The sequence below is a fragment of the Notothenia rossii genome (assembly GCF_949606895.1).
Source record: "Notothenia rossii genome assembly, chromosome: 9".
Taxonomy (NCBI): Eukaryota; Metazoa; Chordata; class Actinopteri; order Perciformes; family Nototheniidae; genus Notothenia; species Notothenia rossii.
This window is the reverse complement of record NC_136907.1, coordinates 1603881-1619829: the sequence shown is the minus strand read 5'-3', so window position 1 is coordinate 1619829 and position 15949 is coordinate 1603881. Positions and strand designations below refer to the sequence as shown.

The window sequence follows — 15949 nt, the reverse complement described above, 5'->3', positions numbered from 1 at the left end:
GGTCCACTTTAAAGAGTCCTCTCCTGCTGATGTTCAGGTGTATATCAGTATGTAGTGTCTCTACTTTAAAGAGTCCTCTCCTGCTGATGTTCAGGTGTATATCAGTTTGTAGTGTCTCTACTTTAAAGAGTCCTCTCCTGCTGATGTTCAGGTGTATATCAGTATGTAGTGTCTCTACTTTAAAGAGTCCTCTCCTGCTGATGTTCAGGTTTATATCAGTATGTAGTGTCTCTACTTTAAAGAGTCCTCTCCTGCTGATGTTCAAGTGTATATCAGTATGTAGTGTCTCTACTTTAAAGAGTCCTCTCCTGCTGATGTTCAGGTGTATATCAGTATGTAGTGTCTCTACTTTAAAGAGTCCTCTCCTGCTGATGTTTAGGTGTATATCAGTATGTAGTGTCTCTACTTTAAAGAGTCCTCTCCTGCTGATGTTCAGGTGTATATCAGTATGTAGTGTCTCTACTTTAAAGAGTCCTCTCCTGCTGATGTTCAGGTGTATATCAGTATGTAGTTTCTCTACTTTAAAGAGTCCTCTCCTGCTGATGTTCAGGTGTATATCAGTATGTAGTGTCTCTACTTTAAAGAGTCCTCTCCTGCTGATGTTCAGGTGTATATCAGTACGTGTGTCTCTACTTTAAAGAGTCCTCTCCTGCTGATGTTCAGGTTTATATCAGTATGTAGTGTCTCTACTTTAAAGAGTCCTCTCCTGCTGATGTTCAGGTGTATATCAGTATGTAGTTTCTCTACTTTAAAGAGTCCTCTTCCTGCTGATGTTCAGGTGTATATCAGTATGTAGTGTCTCTACTTTAAAGAGTCCTCTCCTGCTGATGTTCAGGTGTATATCAGTACGTGGTGTCTCTACTTAAAGAGTCCTCTCCTGCTGATGTTCAGGTGTATATCAGTATGTAGTGTCTCTACTTTAAAGAGTCCTCTCCTGCTGATGTTCAGGTGTATATCAGTATGTAGTGTCTCTACTTTAAAGAGTCCTCTCCTGCTGATGTTCAGGTGTATATCAGTATGTAGTGTCTCTACTTTAAAGAGTCCTCTCCTGCTGATGTTCAGGTGTATATCAGTATGTAGTGTCTCTACTTTAAAGAGTCCTCTCCTGCTGATGTTCAGGTGTATATCAGTATGTAGTGTCTCTACTTTAAAGAGTCCTCTCTGCTGATGTTCAGGTTGTATATCAGTATGTAGTGTCTCTACTTTAAAGAGTCCTCTCCTGCTGATGTTCAGGTGTATATCAGTATGTAGTGTCTCTACTTTAAAGAGTCCTCTTCCTGCTGATGTTCAGGTGTATATCAGTATGTAGTGTCTCTACTTTAAAGAGTCCTCTCCTGCTGATGTTCAGGTGTATATCAGTATGTAGTGTCTCTACTTTAAAGAGTCCTCTCCTGCTGATGTTCAGGTGTATATCAGTATATAGTGTCTCTACTTGTGATGACCCCCCCTCCACACTACGTGGGGTGCCGTCTGTTTGTGTGTGGTTTGTGGGTGTTCACAGGTTCTGGTGGTGATGAGCTGCACCTGTCGGGGAGGATATAGGAGGAGCTCAGTCGGATACTCTCACTCCGGGCCACCCGGGGATCTGTTGCCGCATCTTCCACTTTGTTTACTTACAATAAACGTCTTTGTTATTTATACCCCTCGTCTCGCCTCCCTGCTTTTTGTTACAGCCCAGGAGTTTGGGTTGTAACATACGGGGCTCGTCGCTTTGGACCTGGGAACGTTTGATGATAGATGTCCGTTGTGGGGACGGATTTTGCACAGCTGTTTCCGCTGAGTACGGCTGACTTTTTTGGGAGTAGCGTTACGGGGGTAAGTGTTTTGCAGTTATGATAACAGGGGGGATGTGTGGCAGCAAGTATGAACACAGTCACCGTTAGTTACCGTGGTTTCTGTCCCTGTTAGGTTTCAGTACGGTCTCCCTTGGAGGTTGTAGGGGGGGCTGTTAGTGCGGTGTGAAAGTGGTTAGAGCTATTAGCTCAGGAGCACGCCGAGGCTGCGGGTGGAGTTGCCGGTTTGCTGGTCACTTCGCCGAGCTTACGGTATTAAGTGCGTAAGTACCCGCCATAAATAGCACCTGAAGACTAGCGGGGAGTTTAGCCAGTTACTGTGAGACAGTTACGTACGTCCACACAGCAGCTTTGAAAAAATCTTGAAAATCTTGGAGCTGGGCGTGTCTGAGAGCTTGGGAATTTTCGCGACCAACAACCAATCACATGAATCTCCCGCCCCCGACATACAAAGCAAAAAACCCCGGGGATTTTATGCGAGCAATATATATATATATATTATATAAAGTCCCCAAACAGGCGAAAACCTACCAGTTTCACCCACTGTCTCTGCCACCTTCCCTCCATGCCTGGTTCCTCCGGTTGGTATCCCGGTAAATAGTTCTGGTCATAAAGAACCGGGTGATTATGCTGCCGTAATTTGTCGTTTGGAATATGAGGAAATGATCTGAACGGTCTGGCTCTCCCAGCTTGCACGCAGTTTGATTGGCTAGCGCTTGTACGGTCAGATTTGCATAAACGGGATTGGATTGGCTGGCGCTTCCAGCTCAGTTTCAAAAGTTGAACATTGCTCAACTTTTGAATCCTGAAAATCCTGTAAATCTTCGCTTTGCTTCCCCACAATGCAGTTCGGCGAAAAGCGAGGCAAAGTGACGTCATCCCCATTCAAAGTCAATGGGCAGAGAAGCGTTGGAAGCTGCTGTGTGGACGTACCTTTAGAACAGGGGTGGGGAACCTTTTTCCTCTCAAGGGCCATTTCAATTTTTCAACATCCTCAGAGGTCGTACAAATGATTGACCTCTGCTTAAAAATACTAAAATCACAGCCCATTCATTTGGCCTTTCTTTCATGCTGTGCACGGTGTGGCATGACCACCAAAACAGAAAGATATGGACACAAGATGTGTGCAAATGTATTTAGTTTCCAATCCATGTGGAAATTATTTAACTGGGGGGGGGAACCTAGCCTCTTCTAGGGGGGGTCTGGGGGCATGCTCCCCCGGAAGATTATTTTTAATGTTGAAGTTAAAAGCATCAATCTGGTGCACTTAGAGAGCAACATTAGGAGCTCTATGGATACATCTCTCAACATCCATTATGAAACAGAACTGTAAACAGATTTATTTTTCTTTATGGATATTTTACAAATCCCCTCTCCTTTCAAACTGTATTCTTGTTTATTAATAACAACTTTTTTGTACTATCATATAATATTTTATACCTGTTTACTTTATTCTCTTATTTTTTTATTACTATAATGACCATATAAAGATGTGCCTTTACCTCACTGGTTGGAGAAAAAGCTTCTTATAATTCGTTAGCATAGCTAGCTAACCAGATGCTAATAACAACAACGTTATTGACTGTATGATCAGTATGACAGATGAACAGATCGCCACTGGGCTTTCAACTAAAGACACAGCCACGCAAAAACTGCGGCATGTGTACGGCTCCTTATGGGTAGGCTACTGCAATTTCTGGAAGTGCCGGAGCGGCGTTCTGCTGCTCTCCGTCAGAACTGCACCCCTCTCAGACGAGACATATACCACGTGATGACACCTTAGGCTCGAGTTGTGTTCAAGGACCCTGGCCTTGGCCAGGAAAAACAGGCACTCACTTGTTTAATTATTTTGCGGTCTAGATTTTTTTTCTTTTTTGCGTGTGTTTATAAATTACCTCGAGGGCCGTACCAAATTGTCTCGCGGGCCGTATACGGCCCGGGGGCCGCAGGTTCCCCACCCCTGCTTTAGAGGGACGGGCCGCGGTAGCGTGTAGGCTGTGTAGTAGCGTGAGCGTGCACTCAGTGTGCCATGATGGAGAGTGTGGAGGATTTTGTGAGAGCGCCTACAGAGGAGCTACTGGAAGGCTTCTCACGTGAGCAGCTGATCTGTGTTGCTGAACATTTCCGCTTGGATGTTGGGGATAAAAGGATGAAGGAAAACATAGGAGGGATTGTTAGAGCAATTCTGTTCGAGTTAGGTGTTTTCAAAGGGGGGAAATATACTGTTGACCCGAGCAGAGACAGTGGCAGTACGTCTGGTTGCCGTGATACAGACCTGACTTTTGAACAGAGAAAGGAGTTGTTGCAGTTGCAAAGTTCAGATATGTATCTGGCTGCTCCTGTAAATAAAGAAGAAAACTAAAATATCAATTTACGTCATAATCTCAATAAACCCTCCATTTATTTTGATCTGTGCTCAAATGGTTCAACACTATTTGTTTTTAAATTCAGTTTTTTCTCTTAATTTGCTGCCCAGACACTTACTGTGATGTCTAAAGATCTTAATCTTAACACAGTGTGTATCTCTGTGTATAAACCTATATATATATATATACATATATATATATATATATTTACAGTCCAAGGTGTTAACGTATGTATTCCTCAGTCAGTTGATGCAGCAGCTAAATGTCTTCGATCAGGATCGCCGACTTGGTGCTGAAGAAGATTCCCAGCATCCCCTGCAAGAGAAACCACTTCCCCGTTTAGGTGAATTATTCATATTTAGGTATTTATTTAGACAAAGTAAGGGTTTCAATGATTTACTTAATGTTGTCATGAATTACAAGCAGCCCTAATGCGAAAGTCAATAAAAGAGTTCGTAAGCTCCAACTGGTCCAAAACTCAGCCGCCGTATCATTACCAGAACTCCTTCCACTGATCATATCACCCGGTTCTTCAACAACTCCACTGGCTCCCCGCTAAATACTGCATCCTTCAACATGTGGCTCCTCTCCTTTGAGGCCCTTCACACCTCCATATCTCTCTGAACTCCTTCACACCTACACTTCCTCTCGTGCTCTCCGACCCTCCTCTGCCTTCCAGCTCACTGTACCTTCTGCCCGCCTGAGGACCACCATGGGGTCACGAGCCTTCAGCCCCCCGTCTCTGGAGCTCTCTCCCACAAGACATCCGCAATATGGACTCACTCTCAACCTTCAAGTCCTGCGTGAAAACCCTCCATCTGAGGCTTTTATAAAAACATGTGTACCTTTATTATAACGGTGACTGTCTCTAACACATGTGGATCATTTCCCCTCATGCTCCATTTATGGAAACACTGACTTCCTGTTCTTCATTTAAGTCACATTTATTTTGCCTCTTTAGTTCCTCTTTATATTCTGAATATTGATCATATTTGCATCTCTTTATTTACTGGAGTATTGTTGCATTGCGATGGTACATCTCTGTGTTAAACAAGTAACATAATGATACACAACATTATTATATATTACTGTTAGTGTGTACTGTTCATATATGTGTTAGAAAACTCTATATACTTTAATATTCTACATTAATACTCCTGTCACCAGCTAGTGTATTATCATGATTTCATCAGTGTATATTAATAATACATATTGTAAATGTTACTTTCTGACAGAGAACGTTTGTGACTGCAGAGTCAAAAACCCACAAAGTACACCCTGTAGCGAGTAAAACTCTAACACAGAAAAGACCTCCCCAAAACGCCTCGTTGGAGATTTCTCATTTTCCAATGTTTTCTTCCTGGGTATCACAACGTGTGAATACCCAGAGGCCACACCCTCTGCCAGCCTTTCACGAAACAAAGCTTCCCAAACCTTTCAGGATTCATGCCGGATATGTACCACGTAGGAAGAACGATGCTGTTCCTGCTTTGTTTGGACCAGCGGGAGATTCGGTACACAACCTGTAAGTATGCATTGTTGTTTGTGTATTTATGATGTTTAAAACAAACAAGGTATCTACCAGGCCTGTTTCAATGGGTAAACGTTTTTCGGACTACTAAGTTGAAATGCTCTCTGCAGACCCACGCTCACAGCGTTATAAACCTTTCTCTGACTCAATATCAAGCCACACTGATTGTTTTTACTTCGGCTGTGAGTGTTTGTGTGCTCACGATGACTTTGGCTTGTTCTCGCTGTATCGCCGACACGGAAGCCAGTCTGCTGCGAGCAGAGCCTCACAGGGAGGGGGGGGGGGGGGGGGGGGCAGGAGCTCCATCAAGCCGTGTAGGACAGAGAGTGAATACACATACTTTACAGAGATGCTGTTTGAGAAACGATTTGAGTTTGGAACATTGCATCTTATCTTATTTTATCTTATCTTATCTTACATGGATAAAATGTAAACTTAACAACATTTTACTTCCTGTTTACAGCCCTCAAAACATTATGGGAACTGTGCACCCAAAACATAAATAAGATAAGATAAGCATAACAGACATGGCATGTACGATACTAATGAAAAAGACTAGAAATAAAGCAAAAAGTAGAAAATATACCTGTTGAAGTTAAATGTAAAGCAAGTTAGTGTATATACATAAGTATGTGAGGGATGGAATATCAAATATGAAACTGAATATATAAATGCAAAATGTAACAATAAAGCTCATGACTCGTTGTATTGAAGAGTCTGACCAAATATTTGAACTGGGCGTGAGTGCACCTGAGTGATTGGCGTCATTCAGGAGTTTAACAAACAACACGATATTTAAGCCAAACTGAACTGCTTTGTCGGGCTAAAACTTGATACAGGCCCTTTCTTTACAACATGATGTTACTTACTCAACGTCTCTGTTTGTCTTTGAATATATGTGAATTGTAATGGTAGGTTCATTGTGTTCACTGTGAATATCAGTCTGTCGATGATCAGAGGCTGTTGTTGGGGCTGCAGAACCTTTTCATATTTTTAGTTTTAGTTTAGTTTTGTAGGCAGGCCATGCAGGCCAGCCCGATGGTCACCAAGGTTCATGTTTTAATAACATTTTCACAAATAAAAAGCACCGTTTTGAGATTTTTAGGAATAAAATCAACATTTTGAGTAAAAAGTGAGAATGTTGGGGGGAAAGTCAGGATTTTGAGATTTTGAGTAAAAAGTCAGTGTGACTTCCCTGTTTGTTGATAACTGTGACGCGGCTCCTCCGTAGTGGCGAAGCAAAGATGGTCTCTGCTGAGTGCTGACAGGATGAGAGGATATTATTTGAATGAGTCGTTTTGTTACCGATGCAAAGAAGCTACAATCGATGCATCGCGAGTTCAACCCAAACTGTAGCCGATGTGCTCGCTCTCACCCGGAGCACTCGCGAATCTGTGAATCTTAACATCCCTAGTGTGCACGTTTCCTGATCATTTCGTGATATTTTTTAATAAAGTCAAGTAGAAATAAAGCTTTTTTCATGATATCTTTGGATCTCTTTGGATTTATTGTTTCCAGTTGCTGGGCAGCGAGGAGAATCTCAAAACTGAGATAGAAAAAAGGTCATAATTCCCTTTTTAATATATATTTCAAACTGCTGAGAGAACATCCATAGTGTTATCCACCAATTAGAAAATAAAAGGACCAACTTATTGAAGCACAGGATTAAAAAAACAGTCTCAGCTTTCAGAATCTCTTTATTAGTAAAACATGAGATTGGAGAGGACTGAAACCTCTCAACATGACTCAAAGCAAGGACTTGAGTTGTTCCGTAAACTTTCCGCAGACGACCCTCAAACTGCACCTGCAGGTGAGCGTTTGTCTTGTCGGTGCGGAGTAATCTGATTACCTCATATCGTCCTCATCTGGCGATCCTGGACAAACACACAAATCACAATTACAATTATTATTTATGATTTTTTATTATTTAGTTTAGTTTGTCCTGTTAGTCTGTACAACACTCTTACATGTTGGCTCCATGGCCTGTTTTGGTAATCAGAATCAGAATCCCTGTATTCGTCCCACAGAGGGGAAATGTACATAGTTACAGCAGAAAAGAGACAAAGACAGCTTGATGTTACCTGGCAGCATGCAAACAAAGTATTAAGGTATGATCAAAAGTTACACAATTTACAAAATACACATCCTGTAACAGTTCTGAAACACTTTCTTTCTCGCGGGTTTACGTCCACGAAAACGTGTACAAAAACGTGTTCTGAAACATGTTTGGAAAACGCGTACGGAACCTGGTACGGAAACTGGTGCAGAAGCGTAACGTGTACGGAAATTGCGTACAAAATGTGTTCAGGAACATGTTAGGAAAACGCGTACGGAAACATGTCCGGAAATGTGTACTGATATGTGCGACTTCTTCTGATCCTGTTTCATTTCGTACTGCTACGAAATAAGTTAAAGAATTATTTTAAACGTTTCGAGAAGGACACGCCCCCCGCTGAGCTGAACAGGATTTATTTCTACATGCATGTATTTTTCTTGTTATTTCTGACCTTGGTTTTGCTCCTGGAGTTACTTCAGCTCGTCCTTGATGTCTCTGAGCAGCTGCTGCACTTTGTTGTCCAGCCTGGGCAGGTTCCTCATCAGGCAGTCGATGACTTGGATGGATTCCTCTGTGCCGTAGTACTGGATGATGAGGTTGGTCATGTCGCCCCGCAGCCGCCCCTCCTTCTTCCCCTGAGGGATCTTCTCCAGGCTGGACCCAAGTTTCTTGAACTCGACCTCCGTCAGCTCGTCCAGGATGGAGCTCAGCACCGTCCTCCACTTCGTCTCCAATTTGTCCAGGGCCATCTGAGCACAAACAGGAGGAGGTGTAGAGTAACTAAGTACATTTACTCAAGTACTTTACACAAGAACAACTTTGAGGTACTTCTACTCCACTACAGTTCAGAGGTACATGGTGTACTTCTCCTCCACTACATGTATTTAATACCTTTAGTTACTTCTCAGATGTGGATGAATGATGTGAAATCTAATCAAGTGTTGAATCAGACTTTAGTTCCACCTGGAGTAAATCCACCAGCTACCCTGCAGTATACAAAGTCATTCAAACTAGCTGCACCTTTACCAGCTTTGAGAACACTTTCATGATCAATCATTATAAAACATATCATATCTATTATTCTGAAATGGACCAATCTGCACAACGACTACTTTTACTGTTTCTACTTTCACTATATTTTGATGAGAATACTTTTCTACTTTTACTTGAGGAACATTTTGAATGCAGGACTTTTACTGTAACAGAGTATTCCTACACTCTGGCACTTCTACTTTTACTCAAGTACAAGACCTGAGTACTTCTACTTTTACTCAAGTACAAGGTCTGAGTACTTCTACTTTTACTCAAGAACAAGATCTGAGTACTTCTACTTTTACTCAAGTACAAGACCTGAGTACTTCTACTTTTACTCAAGTACAAGATCTGAGTACTTCTACTTTTACTCAAGTACAAGACCTGAGTACTTCTACTTTTACTCAAGTACAAGATCTGAGTACTTCTACTTTTACTCAAGTACAAGATCTGAGTACTTCTACTTTTACTCAAGTACAAGATCTGAGTACTTCTACTTTTACTCAAGTACAAGATCTGAGTACTTCTACTTTTACTCAAGTACAAGATCTGAGTACTTCTACTTTACTCAAGTACAAGATCTGAGTACTTCTACTTTTACTCAAGAACAAGATCTGAGTACTTCTACTTTTACTCAAGTATAAGATCTGAGTACTTCTACTTTTACTCAAGTACAAGATCTGAGTACTTCTACTTTTACTCAAGTACAAGATCTGAGTACTTCTACTTTTACTCAAGAACAAGATCTGAGTACTTCTACTTTTACTCAAGTACAAGATCTGAGTACTTCTACTTTAACTCAAGTACACGATCTGCATTTTATTTATAGAGCGTTAGTCGTAGTGTACTAACCTCTCAGGATATATTTTACTTTTTCTTTTCCCATTTTTCAATACTGATAGGATTTTCACTGAACAGGAAGAGATTTACCTCTGAAGTGGAGTACAGTCCCAGTTTAAAGTAGCAGGGAATACTAAAACACCTTAAAGTAACCTTTAAAGTAACCTTTAAAGTAACCCTTAAAGTAAGCCTTAAAGTAATCCTTAAAGTAACCCTTAAAGTAACCCTTAAGTAAATGTATAATGACATGTATCTCACAGATAGATTTTCTGAACTTCCTTCAACCTCAGCCCGGGTTTTCACACAAGGTAGATTTTTAAATCAGATTTCTAAAGAGGAAGTCAGAGGAGCGGGAAGTCTGAACCTGTTTGGATCAGTTCTTTCTTCTTCTTCCGTAGGCCAAGGGAAGCCAGGCTGTTTTTTCTGATTGTAGTTATAATTTTAATAAATAAATAAAAACACTTTGTTTACTTTCCAACAAGTGCTCCAACTCATACGACCAAATAGGTCGTTTATTCACTAATAACCCTCTCTGGAAATCCTAAATTGTGGGATAGTTTGGTCATTAAAACGCTTTTTGATTAGATTTCCAGCTTGAAGCGTATATTGTACTTTCGGAGTCCACGTCCAGTGGAAGTGTAGGATCTATAGTTTGATAGATATTAGAAGATGATTTGAGGTCTCGCCAGGAGAACGTGTAACGGCAGCGTCCATGTGAAGTTAGCGTCAACCCTCACGGGGTGAAAACAGTATTTCCGGTCTCAAAGTTTTCATAATAAAACTGTATTCCCCCCACTGTCAAATTATTTTAAAGCTACAGTACTCATCCACTAAAAACATCAGTTTATCCTTGTTAATTACACAACATTAATTGGTTTGAATTGTGTATAATGCTTTTGTGTTTTTCCCATAGGTTTTTCTCTTTCGATTCTGAGAGACACATTTATTTTTTCAGAAGTTTTGATAAAACATTGAACTTGAAGCTCGGTAATTGGATGGTTTAGCCGCAATGCACGTTGGGATATGGTGTTTATGCAATATGAAATCCAAAAACATAAAAAAATAAAATAATAATACTGTATTCCGAGTGTTCTTGCTTTTCTCTTTGAAGGTCATCACATAACTGCATTGTAATACACAGTTCGGCTGCATTAAATATTACATATCTGCCGTAGTTCTTTATTTATAGAGCCCTGATTAGAAGACCAGTGTTTCCCCTAGGATGGAGTCATAGCAGCGGTGCTAAGGCACGTGGGCCCAGCATAATGTGAGCGCGGTGCGCATGGAATTTTTTCGTGTGTGTCTGCACAAGAAAGGCTCTTGAGGCCTAGTACCAGGGCCGGTTCTAGACAATTTGCTGCCCTAGGTGAGATTTTAGGCGACATTTTATTTGTAAAGAATAAATCAAAAAATCTCTACAAAAGACAAATACACTGCAAAAACAGAAACTTATTGTCAGGTAATAGACGTCAAAATGGCTTCAAATGTATTCAGTATTGTATGAACATGTTTGAATTGGGGGGTGGACGTCACATCCTCTAGGGGGGTCCGGGGGTATGCCCCCCGGGAAGATTTATTTTTGAACATTTAACAGTAAAATGTTTCAATCTGGTGCACTTTGAGCACACAATTACTAGAGACTGATCTAGGGGGCACAACTCTAAAACGCCCATATGAAAAAGATCGGTTTACATTTTAATAATCAAATAAGTATGTGAACATAACCATAACCTACGATAGCCGATAACAAATAAATGTAGCTTATTTTATTTTTGTTGTTCATTCATATCTTATTTTACCTAGTTAACATTTATTTATTTATGCATATTTTTGTATCTCTCCAACTTTAAACAATATCTTTGGTTTACTGTCCTATAGTATACATTGGAATGATTTCAAACCTGTTTTTATTTATCCTAATAATTATAAAGGAGTGCCTTGGAAATATGTGTTTACATAATTTGTGGTCAAAACGTTTGAGACCCACTGAGATAACTTAGACTAAAATTAACTATCTAAGTACTCAGATACCTCATTCACACCAAAGGTGTTTCAGGGCCGGTTCGGAGCTGGAGCTTGAAAAGCACCGGGTTTTCCTGTTCACACCGCTGCGGAACAGCCTCTTAGCTCCGGAATCCAGTTTGTTTCAAGCACCAACATTTTTTCCGGCTAGAGCAAAAGCACCGCATACGTCACGCTTACGTTGAGGCGGGGGCAGGGGCGGGATCAACTCCTGAACAACAACAAAAATCCGGCGTTTTATCCAGTTTATACCCAACGATGGAGAAACTTAACAAGCAGCAGTGGTCCACTGAAGAGACCAGCTACCTACTGGGAATCTGGTATTCCGAAGAGGTACAGAGGAAGCTTGAGCACAATCGGCCATTGTTATTGTTGTCGGTGTCAGCTGTGAGGGGTCTCCGCGCGGTTTAGTTTTATGAAGCAGGCACGCAAACGGTTACGTCATGACGCAAACGATGACGCAATGACGCAGCACCAGTCGGACTTTGGGCTGTGTGAAAAGAGCCGGAGCTAAACCGAAGAACCGGTTCTGAACCTGAAAAGCTCTAGCACAGAGCTTGAACCAGAGTTGCATTGGTGTGAATGAGGTAAGAGAGTCCTTTACCTCACTGAGCCTCTCAGTCTGACAGGAGAGCTCTCCTCCACCCTGGTTGTAGAAACATCTACTTCTTATATCCGTTAGCGCAGCTAGCCCCAGATTATAATAACAACAGCGCCGGTACCGGTGCGCCCTCTCCCTTGCTCACTCTCTCGCTACCACGCTCGCACTTTGGCTGTGAGCTGTGGGCGCCTGTTAAGCCAACATCCCCCACTTTCATCACTTACAGCGCCCATCGTACAGGGCAAATTAAACGTGTAACCGGGGTGAAAAGGGTGTTACATTGACTTAATTATGAATGTTGTTACATCAAGGCCGAAAATGTGGATGAGCGCCAACGGCCCGCGACCCCCAAAATAACAGTGCCAGAGACTGGCGACCCCCTGTCGACGGGGAGGGGGGGTGTGCTAGTGAATTCATTTGTTTGTAAAGTTTTAGAAACAGAGCCTCGTTGCGGAGAAATTATACAGATGGCTAGTCCGCCCCTGAAAATGTCTATGCAAACGTTATTATTAATAATAATCTTAAAAAAAAATTATAAAGAAAATGTATCAATTTTTTTTTATAATTTTTTTTTTTCCCACATTGGGAACCCCTGCCCTAGGCGACCGCCTGTGTCGCCTATGCCAGAAATTGGCCCTGCCTAGTACATACAGTGGCAATGTCTCAAGATTTAGCAAAAATAAGTAAAGGCCCCCTAGCAGCGGCGCTCATATTTCAGCAGCGGCGCTGCGCCGCCACTATTTGTATATAGGGGAAACACTGCTTATATAATAGATATCATCTTCAAATGATTTAAAAAATGTATTATTTAAAAGTATCACCTTTCATATTTATCAACACACTTTTCAAAAATGTTTTTCATGTGGTGCTGTTTGGAAAGCTAATATAAAAATACCTTAAATCTAATAAAAACGTTTTAATTGTTATTGTGGTCCTTTAGAACAGGGGTTCCAAACCTTTATTGTGCCAAGGACCGGCAGATACATTAAATAAAATGTGCGGACCGGTTGTCAATTTTAACTGATTTGAATATTTAGGTGGCAACGGAGGCTAATTGTATTTAAAAGCCTGAAGAAATAGCAATATGCATCCAAAACATATTAACAACATTTAAAACCAGGATATGATTAAAACAAAAAATGAGGACCGCTTTACAAATATTAATATAATATATAATATAATATAGCCTAATATAGGTGCCAACAGTGGCTAATTGTATGTAACAGCCTGAACAAATAATAGAACAATATGCATCCAAAACATATTAACACAGTTTAAAACCAGGAATTAAAACAAATTATGACCACTGTACGTATATTGATATAACTGAAATGTTTGCCAGCCATAATAACGTCATACGTCATTCGTTCCGGTGCACTCCGACAGCATTTAGCACTACATCGAGATTACGATTAAACTAATTTATTTTGGGAACACCCACATACCTATGGAGTTGGCCAGATGTGTGTAAATTACTGTTCATGGTCATTTGAAAACAAATGCCGTTGTTGGACACACACACACTCTCTCTCTCTCTCACACTCTCACACACACACACACACTCTCACTCACACACACACACACACACACACACACACACACACACACACACACACACACACACACACACACACACACACACACACACACACACAGCGGAGCTGAGTAGAGCACATACACATCATGCGCCTTTGTGACCGGACATTTCCTTCATACAACGAGTAATAGGGGGAATAATCGGGCCGTTCGATGTGTGTGTGTGTAGAGGTGTGTGTGGTTGAAACGTAGTGCCTGCAGTCGGGAACACAGTGAAGGCGGTGTGTACGTGCTCGTGCTGCACTTCTCACTTCCTGATGCTGCAGCCATTTCATGAAGTGAAGGAGGTTTTACAAATAAAAAAAATAGCTCTACGCACTGCCATTTCCCCACATAAACATTAACAGTCTGCGATTCAACGGTTGTCTCCTGTGTGCTCCACTTCCTATTGGCGTACCGGTAACTTTCTCTGCACGAGAGGCTGAGACCTTATGCTAACCAATTTTGATTTATTTTGTTAGTTTTGGATGAACACCTCCGCGGACCGGGGGTTGGGAACCCCTGCTTTAGAATATGACAAAGCATTGTTTTAATATGTAAATCATACAGTTTATAGAAAAATTAAGGAGATTATCTTTGATTCTGATAAATCACGGTCACACACACACACACACACACACACACACACACACACACACACACACACACACACACACACACACACACACACACACACACACACACACACACACACACACACACACACACACACACACACACACACACACACCTGTCTCGTTAACCCTTTGTGAACCGGGTTACATGTTGGGGTCTATCTGCTTTTGACCCTGTAATAACTCCAGGGCATATTCAGTGACTTCCTTACAGTGAATCTAACATTGTTTAATGACAGTTAAAGATGTGTTGCAGCGTGTCAGTAACAGTCTGTTAAGTGTATATTCAGGTTAGGTTAGTGATCACATGTTTATGATCTGAATGTGTGTGCTCTCAGGAGTAAACAAACAAACACACTTTGGTTTACTCCTTGTTAGACTGGCTTTGATCCGTTTTTGCAAAAATATATGTATATATAATACTCTTTATAATCTTTGCTAAGAGATGCAAATACATAAGGTTTATAAATGAGGTTGAATAAATGTATCTGCGTCATTTGTTCTAAAGTGAAAGTAAATAATAAATCATTAAAAACTGAATAAATCCCGGCTTTAAACTCTGAAACCTCTCAGAGAGAAAATATACTCGGGATAAAAGTGGGTTTAAAGAATCAGAGTGCAATAATCAGAGTAAATGAAACTTACTGGGTTTACTGGTTTCTGCAATTCCTCCAGCCGAGGGTCAACTCCTTTCTGTCTGTCACTAGGCTTGTTTGAGACGCGTTGCGGGTCGCCTCGAAAGTAGACGAGAATAGCCGATCGCAGCCGGGGGGAGGTCTCAAAAAAGCTCGCCTGAAGTCGGACAGCTCAGAGTCGGCTTCTTCTTCTTCTTCTTCTTCTTCTTCTTCTTCTTCTTCTTCTTCTTCTTCTTCTTCTTCTTCTTCTTCTTCTTCTTCTTCTTCTTCTTCTTCTTCTTCTCCTTCTTCTTCTTCTTCTTTCTCGCCTTCTTCTTCTTCTTCTCTTGGTTTTTTGTCGGATTGCTAACCACTTTAAGGTGCATACCGCCACATCCGGAGTCGGCTTGACTCGGTTTGCATTATAAAGAATGCACACATGTGTTTAATCTTTAATCGTTAATGTCAGATATGTACTAAGTAAATACATTTGTTCCTGCTCAAGATTAGATTCAACGTTATTGTTTTTGCACTTATTACAGGTACTGAGACAACGAAATGCAGTTTAGCTTCCAACCAGGAGTGCAACAACCAAGTGAAAAGTAATGTACACAATCTACAGAATAAAATATAGAATGAATTAAATGATGAATAAACAGTGAGGGGTATGAATACACTAGATACACACAGCAGCCTGAGAGCAGTATGAACAGTGTGTATGAATACACTAGATACACACAGCAGCCTGTGAGCAGTATGAACAGTGTGTATGAATACACTAGATACACACAGCAGCCTGAGAGCAGTATGAACAGTGTGTGTGAATACACTAGATACACACAGCAGCCTGTGAGCAGTATGAACAGTGTGCATGAATACACTAG

At 41.1% G+C, this 15949-nt stretch overlaps 1 protein-coding gene across 1 annotated transcript in view; it reads right to left on the bottom strand.

Annotated features, from left to right (window-relative positions):
- LOC307019645 (uncharacterized protein) overlaps positions 1 to 4124 on the bottom strand; it is a 28140-nt gene extending 24016 nt beyond the window's left edge. Inside the window, exon 1 of the mRNA XM_079650647.1 lies at positions 4069 to 4124. The gene's annotated coding sequence lies outside the window, so the exon portion shown is untranslated. The remainder of the gene's footprint in view (positions 1 to 4068) is intronic.
- Between the last annotated feature and the right edge of the window lie 11825 nt (positions 4125 to 15949).